The following is a 7471-nucleotide window of genomic DNA, read 5'->3' as shown; positions in this document are numbered from 1 at the left end:
AATAAGATACAGACCCTAATTCTTCTACTTTTAGATTTGTCAAGATTGGTTGCAGAAGCTCCATCGCATCCCCAGCTTGCTCGGATTCCTAGCAACCAGTGTTTCCATGGCGACAGCATTACGGCAGTTGGAGCCATTTTAAAAGTCATCAACCTCCTTAATCTCACCTTACTGGCCCCCGCGTGCAAAGCCCGGGTATAATCCGTGTCCATGACAGCAGGCAGTTAATTTACCGGCCATCTTAGCGCTTCAGGCCTGCGGGCATTTATAAATATCATCGTTTTATCTTCCACGTCTCCAGCCCAGCGCTGGCGAAATATAGGCTTTTAGTTATCTAGTAAGACAAAATGGCGGAAGGACAGGCCCGGTTGCCCTCCATGTCCAGCACCGGTCCGGCGGAAAAGCCCGAACAGCAGGCAGCCAGCGACGGCCGTGACGATGCACAGGCCGCAGATGATAAACAGATATTGGTGCAAGTTTTAAAGAACACGACCGGCCTGATGGAAGTGGTTGTGCAGTCTCAGAAGTCCGCGCAGGTAATGACGAGGTTAAACTATGATGTCACAATTATCACATTTGCCAAAAAAAAAGATAAAATTCACAAAAAATCCTATTTTTAGTGGCCATCCTGTTACCCGTGGCAACCCTGAGCCACATCTGATCACTATGGACACACCGCCATTTTCCTTCGCAGTCGTTGCTGTGTGAACATAGCTTGTCTTTATGTATCTGAACAGATTCCTTTCACCCTCTAAGATTAATTTTTGTTAAGGCAACCTTTTGGGGGGGAAAATACCGGCCTTTTTTTGCTATCAATACCATTGGTGCCAAGTCTTATTTTTACCAGCCAGGCCTGTTGCCAATGGACAGGGTTGGCCAATATGGCCGCTGTGTGACTAAACTGTAATGGGCACAGTTAAGTCAGGGCAGGCCGGTTGCTATAGGGCTGTGTGACGGCCATATTGCAATGAAGTTTGTTTAGTGGCATTAGTATCCCCAGACAAACTAGGCCTCAGTGATGACAATGTTATTGGTCAGAGCAGGTCAGACGCCATAGGGACAAGGTTGGCCAATATGGCCGCTGTGTGACTAAACAGTGAATAATGGGCACAGTTAAGTCAGGGCAGGCCGGTGACAGTTGGCTGTCGCAATGAAGTTTGTTTACTCACATTAGCATCCCTAGACACAGTAGGCCTCAGTAATGACAGTGTTATTGGTCAGGGCAAGCTGGTTGCCATAAGGACAGGGTTGGCCAATATGGCTGCTGTGTGACTGAACAGTCTGTAATGGACACAATGGTCAGGGCAGCCTGGTTGCCGGAGGGACAGGGTGGGCCAATATGGCGACTATGTGACTGTACAATCAGTAATGGACACAATGGTCAGGGCAGACTGGTTGCCATAGGGACAGGGTTGGCCAATATGACCACTGATTGAATGAACAATCAGTAATGGATACAATGGTCAGGGCAGGCTGGTTGCCATATGGACAGGGTTGTCCAATATGGCCGCTGTGTGACTAAACAGTCAGTCATCGGTACAGTTAAGTCAGGGTAGGCCATATTGCAATGAAGATTGTTTACCGGCATTAGTATCCCTAGACACAGTAGGCCTCAGTAATGACAATGTTATTGGTCAGGGCATGCTGGTTGCCATAGGGACAGGGTTGACCAATATGGCTGCTGTGTGACTAAACAGTATGTAATGGGCAAAATGGTCAGGGCAGGCTAGTTGCCATAAGGACAGAGTTGGCCAATATGGCCACTGTGTGACTGAACAGTCAGTAAGGAACACAATGGTTAAAGCAGTCTGGTTGCCATAGGGACAGAGTTGACCAATATGGCTGCTGTGTGACTAAACAGTAAGTAATGGGCAAAATGGTCAGGGCAGGCTGGTTGCCATAGGGACAGGGTTAGCCAATATGGCCACTGTGTGACTAAACAGTAAGTAATGGGCAAAATGGTCAGGGCAGGTTGGTTGCCATAAGGACAGGGTTAGCCAATATGGCCACTGTGTGACTAAACAGTCAGTAATGAGCACAATGGTCAGGGCAGGCTGGTTGCCATAGGGACAGGGTTAGCCAATATGGCCACTGTGTGACTAGTGACTAAATAGTCAGCAATGGGCAAAATGGTCAGGGCAGGCCGGTTGCTATAGGGCTGTGTGACGGCCATATTGCAATTAAGTTTGTTTACTGGCATTAGTATCCCCAGACACACTAGGCCTCACAGTAATGACATTATTGTACACAGGCTGACCTCCATCCATGTCGTCTTTGGGCCTCCCATTAACAAATATCTGACAGCAAACTGTTGCTCATGGCGATTGCAGTGAATGAAACAGTTTGGTTGCTATAGGCAGAAGCGAGCGTCAACAACAAAGAGTGCTCAATAGGAGTCTTTAAGGAAAAAAAGTGAAATATCTCAGAGCCCTGGGCCTTCTCCACCGGCCAGGCTGCAGTACGTTTGAGGCCTTCCCATTGAGCATGTTGCCATCCCGTAGAAGCTCAATTCTATTTGAATTCACAATCCACCACGCCATGTTTTCTTAAAACGTACAGCGCTAGCCGTCCTTCAAAAGTGGATATAAGAAATCAAACGTTAGGATCGAGGTTTGAAGCATGCAATTGAAGAGTAGATAAAAATATAAATCAAAAATTCAGTAAAAGGGTGTATCTCAAAAACTCAATATCTTGAATTGAAATCAATGTGAATAGTTGTGTATAACAGATAATAGTCTATTAAAATTGATCAGTGATGTATAAAAATATATATAATATTTGTTAATAAACTGTGATAAGTTGTGAATATATGTATCAAGTGTGGGTGATTATTGTTAATAAATAGTGGATACAACAAACAATGTGTAACCGTTTAAATAAAATGAAATAAACTTCTATAGGTGTGTATGTGAATAGTCCAAATCTTTTAAGGTCTCAATGGAGTGCCCCAGGTTTGTGTATATTGATTGCTATAGGCAACACGTTTCCTTCAAGCCTCGTTATTTACAAGACCCTTTCCATCGATGAAAAGGACTGTAACCCATAGCAACCAACCAGGCCCTATCAGTTCAGCTTGATGGGATTGTTTGCTTTGGGTAACTGTGCACATATTCTTGAAACCCATAGCAACTAACAGTCCTTATCAAAGCAGCCAGTGCATGCGGTAGGCCATACATGTGTTGATGTCGGTGCATTGCTTACAGGTGGCGTATTCCAGCACGATGGAAGCTCTCAGCCATCTCAAAGGCATGTTGGACCTTTCCTGCAATGTCATTCAGTCCTCCATGCAGCTGATGGAGCGTTTCTCAGACCAGAGGGGCCACGCTGGGATCGAGGAACTTTTCCAGGAGGATCCGGAGCTGAGTATCACCTACAACACCTTCCTGAGGACCCTGCAAGAGGCAGAAGAGGGTAACATCCCAAAATACAACCAAACCCTTTAATTGATCATGTAGCCGGGAGCGGTGCTGGGAAGACACTCATAGCAGCCGTCTGGACATACTCATAAAGGCTGTTTCTTAGGCTGGCATGGGATTCTCCGCACCACTGCTCTGCCATGACATTAAAACATTTTCATCTTAGCCAGGTTGCCCCAGAATGATAGCAAACCTAAAGACATTGCAGAGGATGTCTGTGATTGTACTTCAAGCCCTGTGCAGGCTACTTTAGCTAGAATTCTAAAGTATCTTTTTTTTTTCTTCCTTGCCGCCATTCTCGTCCCCCCTGTGCATGTAGTTCCCTGCTATATATACTGTATATATTTATGGGCATTCACCGGTGTGTTGGTGCGCCATTCAGTAATATAAATGTAGATCTGATGTATGGTGCCATATCGCTATCTAGTGGCCAACATGCTGAATGCAACTCACCAGACAAATGTCATTAACTACACAGTATAGAAGGTATCGCATGTCTCATTTTGTCACATATCCCAAAAATAACAGAATTATTCCTCATTTCTAGACAGTGGGAGGAGCCTTGCACATTCTTTTGTGCAGCATCAGCCAGAAACCCTGATGTATAATGCAAATATGGCCTAATATTATAGAGCCATGTATTCTAGACTGCATACAGCTGTTTCAGACTTGTTGGACATCATCAGTGCAGTGTATGGAGACCATGGCTTCTATGGAGGAGGGTTTAAGACCCAATAATAACCATGGCTTCTATGGAGGTGGGCTTGGGACCCAATGATAACTATGGCTTCAGTGGAGGAGGGCTTGGGACCCAATGATAACCATGGCTTCTATGGAGGAGGGTTTAAGACCCAATAATAACCATGGCTTCAGTGGAGGAGGGCTTGGGACCCAACGATAACCATGGCTTCTATGGAGGAGGGCTTGGGACCCAAAGATAACTATGGCTTCAGTGGAGGAGGGCTTGGGACCCAAAGATAACTATGGCTTCTATGGAGGACGGCTTGGGACCCAATGATAACCATGGCTTCTATGGAGGAGGGCTTAAGACCCAACGATAACCATTGCTTCCATGGAGGAGGGCTTGGGACCCAACGATAACCATGGCTTCTATGGAGGACGGCTTGGGACCCAATGATAACCATGGCTTCTATGGAGGAGGGCTTAAGACCCAACGATAACCATTGCTTCCATGGAGGAGGGCTTGGGACCCAACGATAACCATGGCTTCTATGGAGGAGGGCTTGGGACCCAATGATAACCATGGCTTCTATGGAGGAGGGCTTAAGACCCAACGATAACCATTGCTTCCATGGAGGAGGGCTTGGGACCCAACGATAACCATGGCTTTTATGGAGGACGGCTTGGGACCCAATGATAACCATGGCTTCTATGGAGGAGGGCTTAAGACCCAACGATAACCATTGCTTCCATGGAGGAGGGCTTGGGACCCAACGATAACCATGGCTTCTATGGAGGAGGGCTTAAGACCCAATGATAACTATGGCTTCAGTGGAGGAGGGCTTGGGACCCAAAGATAACTATGGCTTCTATGGAGGAGGGCTTGGGACCCAACGATAACCATGGCTTCTATGGAGGAGGGCTTGGGACCCAACGATAACCATGGCTTCTATGGAGGAGGCCTTGGGACACAATGATAACCATAGCTTCTATGGAGGAGGGCTTGGGACCCAACGATAACCATGGCTTCTATGGAGGAGGCCTTGGGACACAATGATAACCATAGCTTCTATGGAGGAGGGCTTGGGACCCAACGATAACCATGGCTTCTATGGAGGAGGCCTTGGGACACAATGATAACCATAGCTTCTATGGAGGAGGGCTTGGGACCCAACGATAACCATGGCTTCTATGGAGGAGGCCTTGGGACACAATGATAACCATAGCTTCTATGGAGGAGGGCTTGGGACCCAACGATAACCATGGCTTCTATGGAGGAGGCCTTGGGACACAATGATAACCATAGCTTCTATGGAGGAGGGCTTGGGACCCAACGATAACCATGGCTTCTATGGAGGAGGCCTTGGGACACAATGATAACCATAGCTTCTATGGAGGAGGGCTTGGGACCCAATGAGACATTAACCAATCAAGATACGATTAGCTGGGACTAAAAGAATCAAAAATCCCTCCACCTATAGGCACTTATTCAGTTGGAGGGCTTTTCGATTCCTTTAGTCCCTTCTCACAATGACCTGTATGATTATATTATCCAATTTAAAGGAGAATTATGGGGAGAGTGAAATACACTCATATCCATCATTAGAGCTGACGTGTGACACTGAAACTGTCACAGGTCGGCTCTACTGATCAGGAACTGAGCGATCACATGCCGCCGATCGCTCAGTTCCCGATCTTCTCCCTGCAGAGACTGTCACCGCTGCCCTCAGGGATTCCCTCCTCCGGCGCTGACTGGAGGAACAGACAGGGGAGGGCGCAGGCACAGCCAGAGCCAACTGTCAATCAGCCAGCAGGGCAGCTCTGCGCTATCAGCATACAGTGGACAATAGCCCGCTATATGCTGAGTTTTGGGTCACAGGAGGACAAAGTATATGTCCTCCTGTGACCCTAAAGGCAACTGTGGCCAAAAAAGGTTGTCCCATAGTTCTCTTTAAGGCCCCATTCACACTGAGCGAGATGAAAATTGCGCGATTTTCCGCGCGATTTTATATGAGCGATATTGAGTGACTTGTCGCGCAACTTTTTCCTATTGGGCTGTATGCAATCAGGAGCAAAATCGCTCGAAATCGCTCTAAAAAAGGGTCATGTAGGAGCTACAAGCGATATTGAGCGATATTGAGCGACGAGATGTGAACAGCTCCATTGAAATGGATTGGAGAAGCTACATAGAGCGATATCGCGTGGAAATATGAGCGATATCGCTGCAAAAATCGCGCGATAAATCGCTCAGTGTGAACGGGGCCTTAGGGTGTGCACACGGGGATCCAATACACCAGGGATGTCCAATCTCCGGCCCTCCAGCTGTGGGTGAAACTACGAATCCCATGATGCATCTCTCTCTCCGGGAGTCATGTGGCTGTGAGAATCTTGCAATGGCTCATGGGATTCGTAGTTCCACCACAGCTGGAGGGTCGGAGTTTGGACATCCCTGCAATACACGATCAATGATTAATCTTCCCGTTATGTCCTCCAGCAGATCTCCCCTCTCTGAGGAACAGGATGAAGACGGCCCGTGCTCAGTAAGTATTATACGTGTTACATTGTTGCTCAGCAGTGGGATCTGAGTCTGATCTGAGTGTCTCCTGACAGGGGGTGTCGCGTGCGCACTCCGAGCAGTCACAGCGAGGAGGTAAGTCGGATCTTCTGGTCTCCGGAGGTCCTGGCGGGGGGAAGGGGGGGTCATTGCTATTTTACCGCCTTCTCATCTATCTGCTGCAGGAGGATGAACCGGGTACCGAGAAGAAGTCTCATCACATACAGGTAACACAACATATCCCAACCCAAAGGTGGCTTTTTAAGCATAACCTGTAGGCTGACCACACACGTAGCAATCTGATTGTACAATCATCTTTAGATCTGAGAGGACGTACCTGAACTATCCAATCGGTTCATATCCAGTCAGGGACGCTCTAGTACTATGGACTTGCTGGCACATTGTACAATCAGATGGTGACGTGTGTGGCCAGCTTTACATTGAAGCACTGACACCAACCAGAGGCCAGTGGCGTAACAATCGCCATAGCGACCCAGGCGGCCACTATGGGGCCCGGCCAGGATATCCCCCTGATGCCGTGCGGGTGCCTGGGTCGCTGTGGCATCATAGGCTGCTGACTGTCACTGGCGGGTGTGCGGAGGAGCGTGACGCTGTTAGATCACCGACAACCTGCCACTGATCTGTGCAGCGGCGCGTTCCTCCTCACAGCCGGCGCTGAGTCAGTGACAGCCAGCAGCAGGGGAGGAAGAAGGCTGGGCCCGACGTCAGAAGCGGAGGAGGAGGCGGGCCCGACGTCAGAAGCGGAGGAGGAGGGCCCGACGATGGAAGAGGAGGCGGGGCCCGGCGACGGAGGAGGTGG

Source organism: Nanorana parkeri, unplaced genomic scaffold (genome assembly GCF_000935625.1).
Source record: "Nanorana parkeri isolate BGI_ZX_2015 unplaced genomic scaffold, ASM93562v1 scaffold379, whole genome shotgun sequence".
In the NCBI taxonomy this organism is placed as follows: Eukaryota; Metazoa; Chordata; class Amphibia; order Anura; family Dicroglossidae; genus Nanorana; species Nanorana parkeri.
The sequence above is the reverse complement of the archived record's forward strand: the minus strand, read 5'-3'. Positions refer to the sequence as shown.